The sequence below is a fragment of the Lycium ferocissimum genome, chromosome 7 (assembly GCF_029784015.1).
Source record: "Lycium ferocissimum isolate CSIRO_LF1 chromosome 7, AGI_CSIRO_Lferr_CH_V1, whole genome shotgun sequence".
Classification (NCBI taxonomy): Eukaryota; Viridiplantae; Streptophyta; class Magnoliopsida; order Solanales; family Solanaceae; genus Lycium; species Lycium ferocissimum.
Window position 1 is genome coordinate 4,331,716 of NC_081348.1, and position 21,194 is coordinate 4,352,909.

Here is a 21,194-nt window from a genome sequence, read left to right on the forward strand (position 1 = left end):
TGGCTTGTACGTCTCCTTGCAGATCTCTCTATTTCACCATCTTTGCCGGTACCAATTTATTCACATCGCATGGAACCCCGTCTTTCATGAAAGAGCGAAGCACGTGGAGCTTAACTGCCACTTTGTGCGATCACAGTACCTTTTTGGTATGATTTCTCTCTCTTTTGTCCCATCGAAAAAGCAGATTACCGATATATTTACCAAACCCTGGACTGGGGCTTCACATCAGAATATCATGAACAAGTTGGGGGTTTTGTCTCTCCCCTCCAACTTGAGAGGGGGATGTTGAAGAGAAGCCCATAAGTTTTCCTATTGTTGCATCGATTAAGTCAAGGAAGAAGGAAAAGACGAAGAAGAGAAGTACAAAATATCTGACAAGAATGAGTTCAGATTTTTCAAGAATAAGTGAGATGAAACCCTTATATTTTCCTCCCAAGAATGAAACACGTGGACATCATCTCAACCCTCTAATACTTATTTGATGGATTAAATGTGAGACATTGGATCAAATATTACAGCTGGTTCAGAATAATACAGCTGGTACAAAAATAGAAGGATCTAGAAATATGTTCACATGACCAGCACGTTCTAGCATCATTAGTTAGTTACAATTTCTTATAAACTATAATGGCAGTAGGACAAGTGTACAAAGTCCATGTATTTCCTTTTCTTATATTCTTTATTTTCTTGTACACATACTTGTATAAATACAGGAAAGGCCAATCAATAAAATTACACAGAAATTTTCCATCATCTTCTTCAAAACCTAACAACTTACCCATCCTCCATCTACTCAGTCTAATAAGTTGCAAACAAGTCTTGGTGATTGAGTATCTTCCTCCCGGAGCTACCATGTATATGTCTTTAGATTACCAAGTCCTTATACTCTATTTTGAGTGCATTCAATTTTTTCTAGTACCAACTACAATCAATAGGAGCTTTACGTATTCAGATATCCACATCAGTGTTCATAAAAAACACCATGTATCCACCTGATCCAAAATAAATTCTGTTTCTCAGCAGTTGCCACAAAAGTTTCCCAACAGAAGCTATATTCCAATTTCTACTCCCTTTGACATTCAGTCCCCCATATTTCTTAGGGACACACTTTGTCCCAAGCCACAAGAGACACCTTCTTCTTCATCTCCTCAGTTCTTCCCCATAAATATTCTGTACAAACTTTATCCACTTTTTTAGCACACTCTGGGAAAGTATGGTTTAATTATAGTTGCAATACCATAAATGACGTCATATCAGGAATATTTTTGTTTGTGTTGCAAAAGTTTTTATTTTCGTGTTTGAATCATACTAAAGAAGGGGAGAAAATATGTAATGCATAAAGTTTTCCTCTTTGCTTCATAAATTTAATTGAACGAGAAAAAAATGTTGATCAATATTCCATTTGTTTTTTGGGAAAATTAGTAAACTAATAATCCATTTTTATATCTGCAACGGAAAAAAAAGGGTCGAAAGTGTTATGGTTCGCATTTTCGCCGGCGGGGTTAGCGCCCGGAAAAGCTACTCCGAACTCCTTGCTGCTCTTTCAAACTTTGTTTTAAAAGAGTCGCCACCTAATTTTTAGGAAATTAGGGAAACCAGTTTTGAAGGGTTTATTCATAAACCATGAAAAATCCTTCTTAATCCAAAGTTCTAGGTAAGGGTTCTAGTGATCCCATAAGGAAGGTGTTAGGCACCCCAAAGATTAAGGATCTGTACTATACGGTTGACCTTCGAATTCCAATGTGTGAATATTTGCATGAACTATTTATTTGGTGTTTATTTCCCGGAAAAAAATATCCTGTCATTTTGCATATCATTTTTTGAAAAGAATGGAATATATTTCCTTTACATATAGGGTATTTAGGTTCAGATTTATAATATCCGGATAAAATTAGGTCCTTTCATATATAAGGATAATAGTAGTTTTTGTAAAGATAAAAGGTCTTTTAAAAGTGTGGGATGAATAAGAGCCCGTTTGGATTGGCTTATAAGTTGCTGAAAACAGCTTATAAGTTGTTTTAAGCTTTTTTGAGTGTTTGGCTGGCCAGCTTATAAACTATTTTGTGCTTAAAATAAGCTCAAAAAAATAATTGGGGCCATTTGGCTTAGCTTACTTAAAGCAGCTTATAAGCTGAAAACGAATAAGCCAAAAAAAAAAAGTTGGACTACCTCAACTTTTTTTTTTTTTTTTTTTTAATACTTATAAGCTGCTTTTTTTAAGCCCATCCAAACAGGCTCTAAGTATGTTCATGCTTGACTCATACATGGTCTGGGTTAATCCCGTTTAGTACGTTTTTTAGAACGCCCTTATCTAAAACTTTTATGTTTACAAATATTTTATATGGATTTAATTTACAAGAGCCTGATTATATAATCAACTAACTGTTGGTCTTGGAATTAGTTTTTAAAACCAAATTATTCATAACATAAGAAAATCGTTTTGGTATGGGCTTTGGCCCAAACTTATGTTCTTTTTCCTAAAAAATCAGTTAAGGTCTATTGGGTTTTTGGCCCAAAATCTCATTTTTTTCTTCCTTTAATTACTGGGCTCAGCCCAAAAACATGTTTTCTCTTATCTCTTTCTGAAAAAAATTTGGTTAAATTGGACCTAAAAATATGATTTTTTAGGTTGGGGCTTAGCCCTTAAAAACCTCAATCTTTAACCCAGAAAATATGTGTGTTTTGGTACAAATGCATCGTATAAATCTAGAAATCGTTTTCTGTCTGATTTTTAGTCCAAAAGAACTTAATTCTAGTATTTTTAAAAAAAAAAGCATATCATTTGTATGCCTTTTTGAAACCTATTTTTTCTGCCTGGACCTAAAAAGAGCTTTTGAAAACTGAATTTACAACTGGAAAAAAAAAACGTTCTTTCTAGTTTAAAACGTCAAGCCTGATTTTCTTTGCTTAGGAAAAATGATAACATCCTATATATATATATATAGCAAAAATGATAACATCCTATATATATATACGCAAAACGAAACTTATTCCCTTTTCATTCCTTTACTGATTTTTGCCACTTTTATTCTCTTTAGAAAAACGTTTATAGTAATCCGGGTATTGAAAAATCTCGTTGGGGGGCATAAGGTCTAACTAAACGGCATATGTACCGTTTACCTAAGATGCCTAGTCCAAACCATAAATGATTCCAATAATGATGTGAGTTTTGTTTTACAACATACAAATACAACACTTTAAATAAAAGAAACATCATAACGAAATTTAAAGAAAGACGAATATGTTAGGGGTGTACCAAACCCCTAATGGACCATTTTTGCCCATGGTTGGGCCTTCATGCCATTCTCACCCATGACTGGGCCTTCAATGATATTAGCTTCCCTTTTCTCTTCTTGGACTTAACAGTTTTTTGACAGAAAATTTCCCATTGGGTCTTTGGCCCAACAGGGTGGTTGGACTCCGACCCGAATGGCCATGCGTAAAGTGGGGGGGGGGGGGGGGGGAAGCAAAAAGGAACCAAATTAGTCTACGTTTGTTGAACCTATTACTAGCATATTGATACGCATATATACATATATGTCTAATTTGGTTACAAGTGCACAACTAAAGGACTTGATCATACACTATTGGCTTCTCTGAAAACTCCAACTCATACCATACTGAAGGGAAAAGGTTGTCACCATCCTTATTCCTGGCGCCGCACAAGTTCTAATAGGTTTCACGAACCCCAGGCATGGCTGGACATCGGGGAGTGGCTAGAACTATCCCCCAAACCACCTCAAAGTCTCAAAACCCAGCGTTGCCATAGTTTACAATCAGAGCCCCAAAGTTATGCACAAGCATCATCACATAGGAATTAGTTTAAATGCAAACAAAAATAAACTTCAAAGTCATGACAGAGAGACTGAGGTAGATATGATAATGCAATGATATATAAAAAATAACATAACAGCTTTAAGATACTTAGTCAAGTAGGTGATACAAACAAACCATCCTCTTTTACTCATATATACATGCTACCCATAACTGGCTCATTCTCCTATATATATACATAGTATACTTATGATATACACATATGTATATTCCTCTTCCTTTTCATTAACCTATACCTATTCTGTGTATATCCACACTCTAAGAGTTTAAATTTAGACCTCAAGGACAAAACTAAAACTAATTCAAGTCTAACTTTAACTCTCATACACATCAAATAAATGATTCATCAACTTCACATGTCAGCAGAGCTCATAGCAGGACAACTGTTTAATGTAATAATAGAAGCACAGTAAAATAATGTAGGCAAAGAGAAAAAATTCTATAACTTATGATCACCAAAACAGGGTTAGAGCACCAAGAGGTCTGGACCAAACAACATTAAATGAACTGAGACTGTACAACTTTATATTCCCAGGAAAGAACCACAGAAATGAACCTTTGTTTTAGTCAAACAGTAGGAAGAGCACATTCACAACAAGATATCATGTAAGTTGCCAAGTGAAATAAAAAGGAGAAAGGACCAGCTATGTATGTCATCAAGTCTCAAGAAAAAGAATGGCATAAAGTTTAACACAATTCTTAGCGACTTAGGATTTTTAACTTCCTAACAGGGCACCTATTGTCAACAGCCTTAAACTAGTTCATTTCTCTTCAAAAGAAGGTAAAGATCATCCTCTTGAAATAACCAGTTTCTTTTTTCTTAACTTCCTAAGTTACCTTTAGACATTTAAACAAGCTAACTTTCCCACCCCTTTCAAGGAAGTCAAATGTACCCTCATGACAGGAATGCCCCAATTATCCATAAGCTGTGTCATGACACCTCTCATTTGGAGGATAGGTACTATGGGTCAAGCTAGACTTGACTCTTCCATGCCCCCTCTTTGAGATGTCTTGAAAAGACCACCGTGGGCCAAGTGGTTCAAACTGATTTTAAGAGTACTCACAATATCCCCAAATAACAACATCAAACTAATTTCAGCTTAACATTATTCATTTTTAGAACACAGTATTCAGTTATTTCATCCCCACAGTTCTAGGCATGATAGGATTTTAAACACACCAAAAACATAGGATCAAACCTTACTAGACAGAGTACAATTTTACCTTTTCAATCCAAATTTACACTACAATGCACACTAAAGTCTAAGTGCAGCAGTTCAGGTTCAACAATAAAGGCTCTCACCAACCTTAAGTTAACTAAATGCCTTTTTCCCAAATTCAAACTATTTCTAGTACCCAACACAGACAAGTCCACACATAAATGTATCATACAGGTTTTTAAACATATTCATCATAAAGCAAACAGAAAAGCAAGCAGGCTAGACTCTGAGAACATGGATCTAGGCCTTGGTGAATAACTTACCCCCCTAAAACTTAGTTGATAGCAGTTTTTAATCCCTTTAATTATGACAGAAATGTGACAGACTCTTACCCTTTGTTTTTACTTAGCTTTAAACAGCATGAAATCTCAAGGATACCCCCAAGGCATGATAAACTATCCTTGACCAATCCCAAGCTCTCTATGAATCCCACAGTCATGAGAACAAGGTTTAGGAGACAAGGAAGCCTCAGGGTCCTGAAAGAGAAACAGGATAAGGTGAGGTCATCACCTCCCCATCCCTCTCCTGAGTCTTACTTTCAGTAAAAAGGGATCAAAGGCTCCACTGGTCACTACCTCCAGTTCATACCTAAGCTCACATTTTACTCTCCCAAGGCAACCTCAACTCCCTTACCTTATCCTCTTGCCTAATGAAAATCACCAAAAACTTGTGGTCAAGACTAGTTTGACACTGCATTTAAACTGAATTTCATCTAAACACCTAGTAGACCACATAAGTTAACAGCTTTTAATCAACTCAGTCTAGGATCCCAACTATGCAAAACTATTTTGAATTCCCTTTTAGACATTAACACTTTGAGAAGGGTTGAACATTTTAATCATTTAAAAGCTTAAGTTCAAACTCAACACCAGCCTTTAGATTCAAACAACTCCCTTTCACCAGTTGATTAATCATTTTAACTAGTCAAGAGCACATCAGGACTCAATTATCCTTTTAAAACTCCACTTAGACCTCTTTTGAAAACTCAAACATGAATTAGATATGAAAAGGGGAGGGTCTAATAACATGGATGTCAGGACTGAACTCTGTTCAAATGAACAAACATGACACACAATCATCCTAGCTATATCTAAGTATCCTGATTTACTTTTGATGATTTTTACAACTTCATGGACCTACATTAGCTTCTCATGAACCATTAAGGAGCCTGTTACCAAATAAATGGACCTTAATCCCAACCTTCATTTTAAGCCTTCTATATCATATTCTAGGGTGTTGTTGTTTCAAATTACCTTTAATGTATAGCATACAACTATTCAAAGTTATTTTTGACTAATCCACACATATTCAAGCAGACTTGGTTAGACTAAGACCTATACAAATGCAAACAGACCCATTTATCCTCGCTCTACTGCCTTAACCACATCATGAGACTCCCGTAAGTGTGCCTAGGTTCCTTTAGCTTTATTTCAATCTAATCATGATCCCTTATTTTATCCTAATCCTAACTCATGTTATCTAATTGACATTTAAACAAGTATACAGACTTGTGAAAACAAATTGAAGACTCAAATTTGACATAGTCTCATCCAATAAAAGAGCAACTGCCTTAAATGATTTAAAATAGATCATCACAGTACTTTAGCATTCTATCACATTCAAACAGGACCAGCACTGATTTAAAGAATTCACTAAAATATTATTATGACTCATGTAATCATATTCTAGTCATGTTTAAGTATTTAGCAGCCAAAACAGGAAACTTCAACATCCAATAAAGTATGCAACCATCTGTTCACCCATATCTATAGAAACAACATCAATACATATTTTAATCTCATACATTCAGTCCATATTAGCAACTAGTTACTATGATTAAGCATGTACTAAAAAAAGAAGTAATCTCTATTTACACATAATCTAATAAACTTTGACCATAACCTAAACAACACATTGTCACTTAATTGAACCAAAGTAATCCAACGACAAACTAGTATCAAAACAGTCTATTATCCCACAACAAACTACTAAGAAGTAAAAGAATAAGTAACAAGGAAAAAATGTTACCCTTTTAAAGTGCAGCCGTGGTCAAAAATCGAATTTGAAAGCCTTTTGTGCTTCCAAAACCACACTCAGCCACACAGACTCAAAAAAAAGAAAGGAAACAAATTTTTAGAACTCAGAAAAATCTCAAACTAAATCGAAGTCTTAAAATTTTTATACTTAAGAGGCTTGAATTCGAAGTTTCTAGCCTTTTTTAAATTTTTTCCAATTTCTCCGACCTTTTCCAAAAGCACCCTTTGTAAGAGGGTTGGGGTTCTATAAATAGAACCCCAAAAATTGTTTCCAACCTTCCAAACATCGATGTGGGACAAACAAACTTTCCCAGGAAATGAACTTACAAAGCAAATCTATGGCTTAAGCGACTTATCAACAAATGAACGGCCAGATCTGAGCCTTATTTGGCTCGATCCAAACCCTTCAACCCCAACCAATGGAAATCAAGCAATATCAACACAATATAGCAAAAATCAGACAACAATAATCAATTGTGACTAAGTAATTTTAAAGAAAAGGTTTCATTACCGATTTTGGAAAGATTTGGGTAAAAACAACCTCAACATTAATTTCTTGCCCGAAAATAACACTGTAAAGCTGTGTACTTCACACATGCACTGTGATTTTTCCATTTTTAAGACGAGAGAGAAAAAGGAGGGGAAAGGGGGCGTTTGGAAGTGGAAATAAAAGGAAAGTGTGATATACCCCTTATTTGATGTGAGACTGGGCCGGGTCGTGCCCATTTGGGCTGGACTCGGTCCATATTTTAAAAATTAAAAAGGCATGCTTCTTGGTATACATGCATATGTATACCTCGTGTATACATATATATATGTGTACCTGGTATGTATATATATATAAAGATAACTTGATAATTAGACAAAGATTAAAATTGACGATATTTTAATTGTAGATAAAATTTGGACACACTTATCCTATTAAAATAATTTAAAAATTGTCCAATTGTGTTAATGGACTTAAAATTTGCGAATATGGCCTTAATTGATTCTGATCCAACTAATTATTTCAATTATGACCAAATTTGGCCTTAATTGATTTTAATCTAGCTGGTTATTTCAATTATGGCCATATTTGGCCTTATTAGCAGGTTTAAAAATTAAATTGCATTAATGATCTTAATTAATTTAAGCCAATGAATTTGGTTATTTTAACTAAGGCCATTAAGAGGCTAATTTTACAAAAATGACCCCAATTTCCTTAAACCATGAATTGGTTAAATTAATTGTGGCCATAACAAAAATAATTAAATAATTTAAACATCAATTTGCAATAAGGACCACTTAATTGACTAATTAAAACATTTATAGATAATTATAAATAATTTTTGACAAATTATGCAAAATTAAAGATTAAAGGGTGAAATGGTTAATTATTTAAGTTATTCAAACTCCATGGATTAAAGGGAATAAAGTATTTACTAATTTTGATTTTTGACAATTTAACAATTAAATAATGATTATTATTTTAAAACAAAATGCCCTTTTTCTTTGATTAAATCTAACAAGCATCTCATAAATGTCATAAAAGTACCAATTAATTTCTAAATAAATTTGTGATGTCGTGAAAACGTTTCACCAATTTAAAGGAGTAAAATATTGATCTAAACAGCCTATAAGAATTATTTAAACCCTTTAAGGTGCATATCTCATTTTATTTACTTTCTAAGGACTCTGAGTAATTAAAGTAAATTACGGGAGGTCAAAAATTAGGTGTTAACAGAAAGTACTTCGTTACTATCCAAAATATTTTATTTACTTTTTGTTATATTATATCAAATCAGTCAAACAGTAGTGTCTCAAGCTATTATGATGGAGACTGAGAATCATGTCCCCATTCCAGAAAATTCATTACAAGTTACCTGATCAAGGAGGGAGACTCTCTTGTCTCATGGAAATAAAAAAAAATAAAAAAATCTACCATCTCTAGAAGTTCTGCTGAAGCAGAACACAAAAGTATAGCTGCTACAGTTGTAGAACTTTAATGGTTACAAGGTTTATTGAAAGAAATTAATGTTGATATAAAGCTGCTAGTTGAAATCGACTGTCATTTTTTTTTTTTTTTTTTTTAGAAAAGATCACTCAAGGATTGATTACAACCACCTACATCCCTACCAAAGATTAGCCTGCTGGTATGTTGACTAAAGGCCTCAGCAAAATTCAGCATGATTATCTTAGTTCCAAACTAGAATCCTTAATATTTTCTGCAATTCTTAGTTTGAGGAATAGTGTTGATCATGCTGAATTAGTTAGGTGTTAGTAAGGGTATTTTAGTCTTTACTAATGTAACTATCTTAACTGTAATTAGGACTAGCTTATCTCTTCATAATGTTAGTTGGTTAACTAATTAATTAGGTAGTTAGTTAGTTAAGAGTATACTACATTATAAAGCTCCCAAATGTACTCTTTCTAATTATCACGATTTCAGATAATGCAGTTGAACAATACATCGATGCTTTCTCTCTCTTCTTCTTCTCTACTAATCTCCAGTGTTAGGGTTCATGGATACTTGAACTAGGGGGCGATTTTAGGTGCAAAAAATGGGGCACGTGAACACATGGTCTCTCTGTAAAACTAGGTATTTTATGTATATATTTTCTAAAGTTAGTATTATACTATCTTCTAGAACACATCCTACAAAAAATCTAAATGGTGTACTTGGTTGAAGGTTGAGTTGTTTACCTAGAGGTCTAGGGATCAAGCCCCACTTAATATATTTTTTCCTTCTCTTTTTTAGTGGTGAGCCCATGTTCCAGAAATTCTGGATTCGCCTCTGCTTAAACCTATCTCCATTCAATGAGGACTATGACACACAATGATGCATGTATAACTAATGACCCCTCAATTAATAAATTTATTATTACTTGTACTACATATCAAAACTAAAGAAGCACAAACATGAGGCCAATACAAAATCACTTTGCAGACTTATTATTGTAGGCTATGTGTCCACCAAGCATAGTATGGAGGGACCTGGGGGTGTATCAGTTCCCTTATGCAATGCAGTAAGTAAAGAAGGCATTGTTTTTATCGTAGAAAACTCCTTGCTCAAGGGATTAAAAACCACGACCTACCCCAGTAGGATTTCAACTCCTTGCTGCTAAACTTGTATTACAACTTTATCGTAAGCTAGGAACTAACTCCCATAATCCCCACCCTTACAATAAGGCTTATGTAACCTAGGAACTAACTCCCATAGTCCCTCAACCCTTGAAATACTCCGATTACTAGAAAATCCACTTAGCTAACTCTAGCTAAGGACACTAAGGTTGACTACCTCTAGCCAAACCCAACTAATACACCTAAGCTAACTCTAGCCAAGGATACCACTTAATAGATTAAAAGGTAAACTGCCTAAAAACTACTAAGAATTTGAAATACCTACAATAGCATATTTTTTGGGAAGAGCAGGTTTACAATTTTAGCACAACAGAATAAAAACTTGTGTACAGTGAGTAGCTCGGCTTTACAGCTTTTTTTGCTTATCGTGCAAGACGCATAGAGAGCAGATCGCAGACCAGGTCTCTATCTGGTTCTGAATCAGTTTGATAATCATCAAAATACGAATTCACCTAAGCTTATCAATTTCCCCCTTTTTGATGATGACAAACTCATAAACAATGTTCCCCCTGAGAACCAGATCCCACTTGTTCCCCCTGCGACGCAAATTAACATTTTCAAAGCACCTGCAACGTGTTAGCAATAGAAATACACCGGAACCCAGTTCACCCAATAAAGGGCCCTTTTAATCACAACACATGTCAATCTTCTAGTTCTTCCCCCTCAATTTTAGCCCATTCATTTCATCACTATGTAATATCTCTCACTATCTTCCCCCTTTTGGCATCATCAAAAAAATATAAGACACAATCAATAAGATACCAGTTACACTAACACCGAGTCACCAGAGTAGTATATATATATAAAAAAAAAAAAAAAGGGCAAGTGAGAGAAAGATGGTAACATAGTAATCACAAGATAGATAGTAGTTTAAACAAGAAAATCATATGTTAAACAAACTACTATTGTACCAACAAAAAGAGATAGGGAAAGGGACCATCACTTAGCAGCACAGAACTAGACAACAGAGAAAAGGAGGGACAAAAATTGGGAATAGTTTGCTTAGGAATGGGTTACTGGGAATGATTTATATTGTGAAGAATCCCGTCAATTCTATCAATACTTTCACCCTGATCTTGAAGCATTTGGTGCCGGAGTTCTTCCACTCTTGCTTTCAGCTAATCCTTCAGAAGAGCTTTCTCAGCCTCTAGCTGTTCAATTTTTGAATTTGCTGCCTTTGGGGCTTCGGTTAGGACAAAGATGGTGGAATTCGTTCCTTCAGTGACACATTCACAATCTTCTAGAGTAGCCATAGAGATTATTTTCTCTACTGTTCCTAATGTTGCTTTTCCAGTTCTTACGTTGAAATGCCCAGTACCTTTGTCAGGAAGAAGCCATAGGGAAGACCAGGTTCAGTTTCCCTAATGCTCGCTACTTGGATCATGCGTCCGATCATGATGGCTGGTAGATTGATCAGTTCATAGAGAGTGATAGAGCCTCCATGAGAACCAAACGTGCCAAGTGACGATAACACTTTCTCCAGTTCTTGGTATGAGTAATTTGTCCACACATTCAAAAACCAGTTGATATACAGACTTGATCTCTTTAGAAGAGTTTTTTGGTGCAAGCTGACGATCTATTTTTAACAATCACATTTTTGAAGGAGGTAGAAACTCTTCCGGACACATCCCTTACCCCTATAGCTGGTACTCCTAATTTCTGCCAACATTGATTCATTCAAGACAAAATCTGTCACATTCACTGAAGGCCAATGTGCTATTATCAAGGTGACATAGGCTTGCATATAGTTCGGCCACTTCAGTTTCATATAAGCAAGGAGCCGGTGTAAAAAGATGAGTCCAATTTTGAAATTCCAACATTTCAATAGTTCTTTCATGCCAGTCTCCTCTCCCAGGCTTGTATCGATCATCATTCCAAAAAGAAATTTTTGTTTCCATTGATTTTCCTCCTTTTCTTTCTCATCAGGTGCATTTATCGTCCTCTTATAGGAACGTGGTTCCTTTCTCTTACTGGCCCTCTTCCTCTTTTGAGCAGCAGATTGAATAGCCCGTTCCGCTTCTCTCGTATTTTCTTTTGTTTTGCCTTCGTCATTTTCTTGTATCAGCATTCTGCCGGCGATTTGTTTGTGCACAGAGTGTAGTAGTATATCTCTATCAGAGTCAAATTTTGTACTTGAGATTTCTTTTTAGGCACTTGCTATTTCAGCGCAGTCTCCTGAGGTGTCAGTGCTATCACTTTCCACAGTAATCCCCACATCTATTTCACTCGATCCTTTTGACGAAGAGGTTGATGTTGATAGGCATGAATTTTCATCACTATCAATAGAGTAGTATTGTTGACGTGAGTAAAACAACTCGGATAGATATGTGGATTTCCCCCAAGTTCTACGATTTTTGTCTCTGAGGGAAACATAGTCGCTGGTATTTTGGTCTGAAGAGGTTGGATCATATGAGGATGATGACACAGGAACAATTTTGCTTTGGTTAGAGGGCGGTCTGTCACACTAGGCAGTATTTAGAAGTAGGAAAGAGATGTGAAGTGGTGTGAACCAGCGAAGGCGTTATGTAAGAGAGAGAGATTGACGGTCTGGATTTTTTTTGTTGTTGAGAAAAATGAGAGCCTATAGCTATTTGTAAGGTGTCAGAGATGACTGTTCAGAGAGGACACAAGAGAGAGGAGACTGGTTTAGAATAGAAGTGTTTATCCAAGGGATTTGTTATTTGAATTTTGAAGTAGGAGACGCTTGACTGGCTTGGTACTATAAGCAGTTAACAAAACATATGAAGGTGCTGAGAGAACTACTAACACAGTCACATAAAGACCGGGTCTCTGGACAATTTGACGAGATCTTTGACGACAATTAAAAACTTGTTCATGCGGCTGTTTCTTGCTTCCCATGTGTGCTTACCCTTTTTGTTGTCATCTTACTTGTCTTCCTTCTTACTTCCCTTAGAGTGATTGAATTTTGAACTATAGCGTCTGATATTGAGGTGTGTCTTTTCCTTTAGATGACAAAGTCACAATCCTGCCATGATGGCTTTGGAGAGAGACTTCTCAAGTTAACTCACACTTCTCAAGTTAACTCAGGAGATTAATTAACTATTTCCTTTCTTCTCTCTCTCCTCAGCCTACACATGATGTCAGTTTTTGGATTCGGGAACCCACACCAACTTGGGTCCCTTATAATTATAGAAGGGATGGATCAGGTTCCTTTTCGCCCAAACAGTTAGCACATTCCCTTTCTCCTTCTGAGGTCCTTTCCTTTGAGAACCAGTTCCTGTTGTACCAAAACTTACTCTCCTTTCGATAAATTGTTTGTTCCTCTGAATCGATTCAATTCTTGCTTTGCAAGACTCCTTGTAGTGACCTGCTCGTCCACAATGGGTACACAAATAATTTTCAATGGTGGAGACATACTTGTTGTGGGGATTGTAGGTGATAATCTCTTTCACAAAATCAGTTCCTTCTTTATCACTTCTTACTCTTGTACATGGAAGTGATTACATCAGAAAACCAGGTCTACTTGAGAGCTCTATCAAGATCAAACTTGATTCTATTCAAGTCTTCCTTTAACTGCTTGCTTCTCTCAATCTCAGTAGTGAGACTCAGTTTTGCTTTTTTGAGTTCATCTTCGAGCTCCAAGTGAGCTTTACTGGCTTCTCTTTGTACGCCTTTTCAATTCCCTTTCCAACATAATATTCAGCTGATTGGTCTCATCAACTTGTTCCCTCATCTCTCCAATTAACAACAATATATTGTCTCTTTCGAGTTCAGAATCATTGATTTCACGAATGAGTGTACCTTTCTCAGGGATAAGGGCATGATATGCATCAATTAACATACCTGACAGTGATATGAGTTTATTCTGAGAGTACGTTTTCAGGTTATTTTTTACCTCAAGGAAATTTACATCTACATCTTCATCACTATCATCTGAGTCTGATTTTGCCATGAGTGCAAAGATTGACTCATACTTGGAGGCTTCATTTTCTATGACCACCATTGATGTGTCCCTTTTGTCATCTTCTTCTTCAGACTCACTGGAAGAGTCCCTCAACGTGACAAGTGCTTGTTTTACTATAACATCTTCAACTTCTTTTCTTCTAAACTTTTTATCAGGAAGCTGGTTCCTTCTTGCAATTTTGCCTAGCTGTCCTGCTTGTTTAGAGGGAACTCTTTAGAAAAATGATCGGGTCTTTCACACCTATCGCAAGAACATTTATTTCTTTTGAGATTTTTGCTGGAGCTTCCCATCTTTTGGATTCCACCATTTCTCTGAATCAGTTTATGGAATCTCCGTGTGAGAAACCAACTCTGATTCGTCGTCACTTGAATTTTCCCTAGCCGCTTTGAGAACTAGGCTCCTTTCTCCTTTGATTTCATTTTTTTCTTCTTTCTTCATAGACATCTTCATCTCATATGTCTTAAGGTTTTCGATGAGCTCATCGACAGTCAACGTACTGAGATCTTTGGCTTCAAAGATGGCATTTACCTTGCTATCTCACGAATCAAGTAACACACCAAGCAACTTTCTTACCAGTTTTGTGGTTGTGATGACTTCTCCCCCCCCCCCCCCCCCCTCCCGAATGAAGCTCATTTATAATAGAGGTGAATCTAGTGTGCACATCATGAATAGATTCTCCCTTTTTCATTTTGAACATTTCATACTCTGTGGTGAGCATGTCGATCTTGGAGTTCTTCACCTGTGTTGTTCCTTCATGGTAGTTCGAAGAGCTTTCCAGATTTCTTTAGTAGTTGAGAACACTAAGACTCGATTATATTCATCAGGTCCTATTCCATACACAAGGAATTTCTTGGCTTTATAATTTTTCTCCACTGCCTTCCTGTCAGCATCATTGTATTCTTTCCTTATTTTGGCAGTGATTTTTACACCATCTTCACTTGTTTGTACTGGAATATAGGAGCCATCACAGATGATATCCCACAGCTATGAGTCTTCGGCCATGATGAAGTCGTGCATTCTAGTCTTCCACCACCCATAGTATTTTTCGTTAAATCTGGGTGGCCTGGTGAAAGATTGACCTTCTTCTATATTAGGTAGAGCATCCATTTTACATATTCTTTCTAGATGTTAACCTTTTAGAAAACACCTGCTCTGATACCAATTGTTGCAGGCTACGCGTCCACCAAGCACAGTATGGAGGGACCTGGTTGTGTACTAATTCCCTTATGCAATGCAATAAGTAAAGAAGACACTGTTTTTACGTTGGAAAACTCCTTGCTCAAGGGATTAAAAATCACGACCTACCCCAGTAGGATTTCAACTCCACTACACGAGCAACTTCAGGTTACAACTCTATCGCAAGCTAGGAACTAACTCCTATAATCCCTCACCCTTACAATAACATTTATGTGACCCAGGAACTAACTCCTATAGTCCCTCAACCCTTGAAATATTCTGATTACAAGCAACTCTACTTAGCTAACTCTAGCTAAGGACACTAAGGTTGACTACCTCTAGCCAAACCCAACTAATACACCTAAGCTAACTCTAGCCAAGGGTACCACTTAATAGATTGAAAGGTAAACTGCCTAACAACTACTAAGAATTTGAAATACCTACAACAACTTTCTTTTTGGGGAGAGTAGGTTTATAATTTTAGCACAACAGAACAAAAACTTACAACAACATAAAGACCTTAGACTAACTCTGTATCTGGATCAGGTTCTTAGTTTTGCAAGTGACTGTTCTTGTGATCACTTGAAATCTTATGACGACAGCTTTTGCCCAATTTAGATTCGATTTTTCTAGTGATGCACAATATGTTGCAGCATGTTGTATATATAGTCGAAAACATGTGGGATGGGATAGAGACCACTCATTCAATATTTGACCTAAAGCATGGGCCAGCTCAACTGTTGTATTGGATTACAGTGAGTAGCTTGGCTTTACAGCTGTCTCTGTTTACCGTTCAAGACGCACATAGAGTAGATCGCAGACCGGGTCTCTATCTGGTTCTGAATCAGTTTGACAATCATCAAAACACGAATGCACCTAAGCTTATCACTTATGTACAAACATGGGGAGGTTATTCAAAACCACTTACCACTTTGTAAGACATGTAGTTTTAGTGCATGGCCAACCCTAGGGGTGCAAGGTGTTACACCCCGTACTCTTGTACGTTAAGCATCTTCATGAGTTGGTTGTTATAGATTTGGGGTACAGAATTATCTTCGAGGTTTCATAAGGTTAGACATATTCATCCTGAGTTTATAAGGGTTTAAGTTCATGTTTAATATGTTATGGAAGGATTTGAGGTTAATGTGTTTTGGAAAATTTGGGTTTTACGGTTGGGTATACTGACCGTATAACTTTTTACTGTCCGTATATCTAGATGACCCCTACCGTAAATTGATAACAGTGGGGATGAACCACTGATGTGATTTGACGATCTGTAAAAGTGGACCGTAAAATCTAAGCTGGTGCCAGATTTTTTTTTTTATGTTATATTTCGTACCCCCTCATATTTATCTCATTTTCCCTCATTTCCTTGGACCCCAAACACCTTTAGAAACTTCTCTAACATGTATAATCAACCCCAAGTAGAATCAAGGATTAAAAATGAGAATCAAGTGCTAAAGGGTTCCAAAGAATTGTTAAAGCTTGTTTCTCCTTCTTGTAATAGCTTTAGAAGATACTTCAACGTGAAGTGATCTTGAAATTGAAGTGGTCATGAGTTATTGAGGTAAGATTTCATCTTATTTCCATGTTTATGAGTTTATGTGATAGTTATGCTAGGGTTGAGGAGAAGGAAATTGGAGGAAAGGTTCAAATATGAACTTGATGTTATTTTGAGTTGTAATCTAACTTGAGTTATGCTGTTAATATGTTTTTGAGCTAAAATATTATTGTAAGGATAGTAGATGGTGTTGAGATTGTGTTGAGGTTGTTATACCTGGTGTAGTTGGAAGAAGAAAGTGTATAAGTGTTGTATACAAAGCGTATATTGGGCTGTTTTGATGAAAACCTTAGGGTGGGTAGTGATGTAGAATTAAAGAGACTTATTTGAAGTTGTTGTTGTTGGCAGTTGGATGTATTGTGATGGTTAAGAAATAGGGGAAATGCTGCCCGTTTCGTTTTAGAATCGATTTATCATTTGACATACGTGATATACTAGTACCATCTAAGCTTGGAAATGCCTTCCTTGTTATATGATTGAAGTACTAGTTCGACGGCTTTGTTGTAGGATTGAGTGAAAGACTTGAGGTATGTTAAGGTTAACTTTTTTTCTTTTGCCATGATCCTTATGAACGGAAAGTAAACGTAACGCTACTTAATAATGATTCTATTCTTGGAAGCTAGGGATGTTTCATGTTTGATTCATGTTCTATAATGTTGTTTTTGGTAAGCCTTTCTTCAGATTCTGTATGATTCATAGAGTCACTTGTTAATGAAAATGCTATCTCATAACAATGTTTCGGAGGTATAACGACCTTACGTCTCTCTGACAGATCCAGATGTACTCTTATCATATTCATGCGCGCGCGCGCGTGTGTATATGTTGACACCTAATTTTTGACTTCCCGTAATTTATTTTAAGTGCTCGGAGTCTTGGACAGTAAATAAAATCAGTTGCGTACCCTAAAGGGTCTAGGTAATTTTTTATGAAATTATTTGGGATAATATCTCACCTTTTTAAATTGATAAAGAAGTCTTCAGGGTAATTTTAATTTTTTGTAGAAATTAATTATATTCGAAGAATTTTCTTTTATTGTTGAAATTAATCAAAGGGACAAGAAAACCCTTTCTGATAATCATTTGTCTCATTAATTAAATCAAGGAAAAATTAGATTAATAGATGATTTTATTCCATGTTACTATCCAAGGTATTTTGAGTAATTAAAAGAATTGAACATTTTACCATTTAAATCTTGATTCTGTGTGCATTTGCGTAGTTGATTAATTTTTCTTTTATTTGGTTAATTAATTCAAAACCGTATCTGCAAAATAATTTTTATTTTATTTATGCGTCATGTTTTAAATTATTTGAAGTTCTGATGGATTAATAACTAGTTTTCTTTATTTATTTAATTATTAGTTTATTCCCCCCCCCCCCCCGGCGCCCGCAACCTTTTACGCATATATATATGTATATACAATATATGTATATGTATAATATAAGGGAAAGGGCCTAGATCCTTTTTCAAAAAAATAAAGAACTAGGCCCAGTCCAAAGGACAAGGACTCGGTCCAGTGAGGAGTTAAAATGGGGGGAGTATTATACTCTCCCCTCCGTCCACAAAAGAAAGACCCTAAGGGTCTGTTTGAAAATAAAGAGAAGGGAGGGGTTAGGGAGCAAAAACCTAGCGCCGCCTCCTGTTCACCACCTACCCCGCCCCTTTTTACGGTCCCGTCCCATCCCAACGACTGGTGGCGTGAAGAGAGAAGGCGAAGCCATTAATGCTTCGTCCTTGTCTCCACAAAATCAGGCCAAACGAGCCCTTAAAGGTGCACCCCCCTTCCCTTTTATTTTTCTTCCATTAATGTTGATATAGAGGCTTGTAAGCCGTTGAATTCATTGTTGTACCACAAGATTTGGACCGTACGTTTGAGTTTGTGAGTAGGACTTGCATAAATTTGCAAGTCCCACATCGGTAGTGGTAGTTTTCAAAGCCATTATGGGGTTTCTAATTCATTCGAGAAAAGAGGTTGGAAACCAAAGATAGACTGAAAACTTGCCATTTTTAGTCTTAAGAGTTCCAAAGTCAAAAAATTTCGTTTTAAGCTTAAGTTTCCAATTCTAAAATTAGTATTTTTATTGTTGTTGGTGTTCGTGGTGGCTTGAGTTTGGAGTTGGAGCATAAAGGCTTCCTAATCCATCGCTTGTGCCCCGGTTGCACTCACAAAAGGTAAATACCTTTTAGTTTAATGCTTTTGTTATTTTATGTCATGCTTAGTTCATAAGATTCTAGTTAGGGTAGTATTTTAGTTTATTGTTCTCTTATTTATGTTGTGTTTGTTTGGTTTAGTTGATGAAGATTCTGTTTAAGGTGGTATTTTAGTTCATTATTTTCCTTACTTGAATTCTGTTTGTGTTGTGCTTAGTTAATAGGAATATGTTAGAGTTTGTGATAAAGATTAAGTAGTTATTGTTCTTTATGCTCAGTTCCTGTTTAGTGGTGTTTAGGTAGCATAATTGTATGGTCCATGATGGGGGGTGAGTTAGTGTATCAGCTTATCATCCTTTATACTTTGGTCCTGCTGGCATTATATCTAGTTAAGGTGTGTGTGTATGGTTTAGGCAAAGATTGTCTAAGTCAATATGATTGGTTCATTCCTTTTCTCTTGGTTTTGGTGTCCACATTGTGCCTAGTCCATGTAATTGCTTGTGGTTTAAAAAAAAAAAAAAACAAAGCTCAAACCTGATGTACTTGTTATGATTCCGTTTTAATCTTGTTTGCACTTTTACTCAATTGGGGAGTCTCATGTGAGTTATAGAATAATTTTCAAACTGATTAGATTGTTTTGACTCAGCTTCTTAGTCTGGATTTTGTTCATGCTTTGCACAACTAGTTTGTTCCTTTTTCCTAGCACCTAACATAGGCTATAATACTAAGTTAATGAACCGGCCTCACTTAGATTTTCGTTTAGCTTCCCTACTTGTACCCTTGGCTATTCAATTGTGATTAAAGACCTTTGAGGGTAGCCTGGGACCATAGTTTGTGTTGAGAGAGTTTGTCTAATATGGATTTCCTTCTGGACTTTCCTGTCTTACCATGACTGTCTAAGTATTTTTAAGTGTTCTATGTGAGGGCCTGGTTGTGGTTCAAATGGGTCTGTTGAAGTCATGAATGATCTAGTCCTGTGTATCTCATGTAATAAAATTAGGTTCATGTGGTTAGTTTGAAGGCATAAGCTCTTTTGACTAACTCGATTTGCCTTGTGCCTTGTTATTTACCGGTGGGAGTCTTGTCTTGGTCTGGGGACTAATAAAGGGAAGGGCGAGAGGTTTGTCTAAAGTAGGTTACCTAATGCGTCATTGCTTGTCTTATGTAGTGATATGTTGGTTGGGAGTTTGATGTCCTGAACCCAGTTGGTCATAGTTTGTCTTGCTTGATCACATGTGTCATGGGGAGAGTGAGTTCCTGTCATATTAAAAGCTTGTTGTGCTGAGTCAAGTCTGGCATTGTTTGACCTATGTGATATTGTTAGTTGGGAGTTTGATGTCTTGAACCAGTTGATCATGGTCTATCCTGCTTGATCACAAATGTCATTGGAAAGTTAAGCTTACCTATGTGCAAACCCAACATGATTATTGCTTGTTTAATATGGTTAAGTGTCAAAAATGGTAAAGGCTCATCATGTTGAGCCTCAGCCTGGTTGCTAATGTCTTACCTGGTCATATACTTATTGGAGAGACTGAAAAGTCTAAGTAGAATTGGACCCAATCTAGGTATCACATTGTCTTCTCCTAAATGTTTTGGTCTGTTTGAAAGTTTAAGGTTGTCATGTGCTGGGCCTGGCCAGACCATGTCTGTTCTCTAATGGTATTTTGATTCCAAAAACTGGTAAATGTCATGTGTGCTCTTTGTGGATTCCTATTTGTTTTACTTGGCAATTTGTTTGGCCTGATTCTTGTTGTCTCACCTAAACCTTGCCTATATGATAAAACTTGGCACTTTAGGGCTGTAATGAGGTATATTGAAACAAAGGTTTCAAAAGGGGGTGATTCTGGGGGAAGAGCTTTAACTTGATCAAGGTGCCTCACTTAACTGTGCTTTTTGTTTGGTTGTTTCTGTTTGTGGTAAAAAATGTGGAAAGCTGTTAGACTACCCCTGAGTAGAACATGTGGAGTGAGTGGCTGTGATATGATTAATTCTAAAGGTTTCTCTAAAGGTTGCTGTAATAAGCTAGGTTCAGGGCAGCTTTAAGTGGCCTATGTTTAATAAAGAAAAAAAGGGCAAATCATTTAGCTTAACAGGTTGGTTAAGGGGGATGATTATTATGTGCTTGTTCTCACCTATCAAATGGAATATGTCTATTATGATAAATGGCACAAAA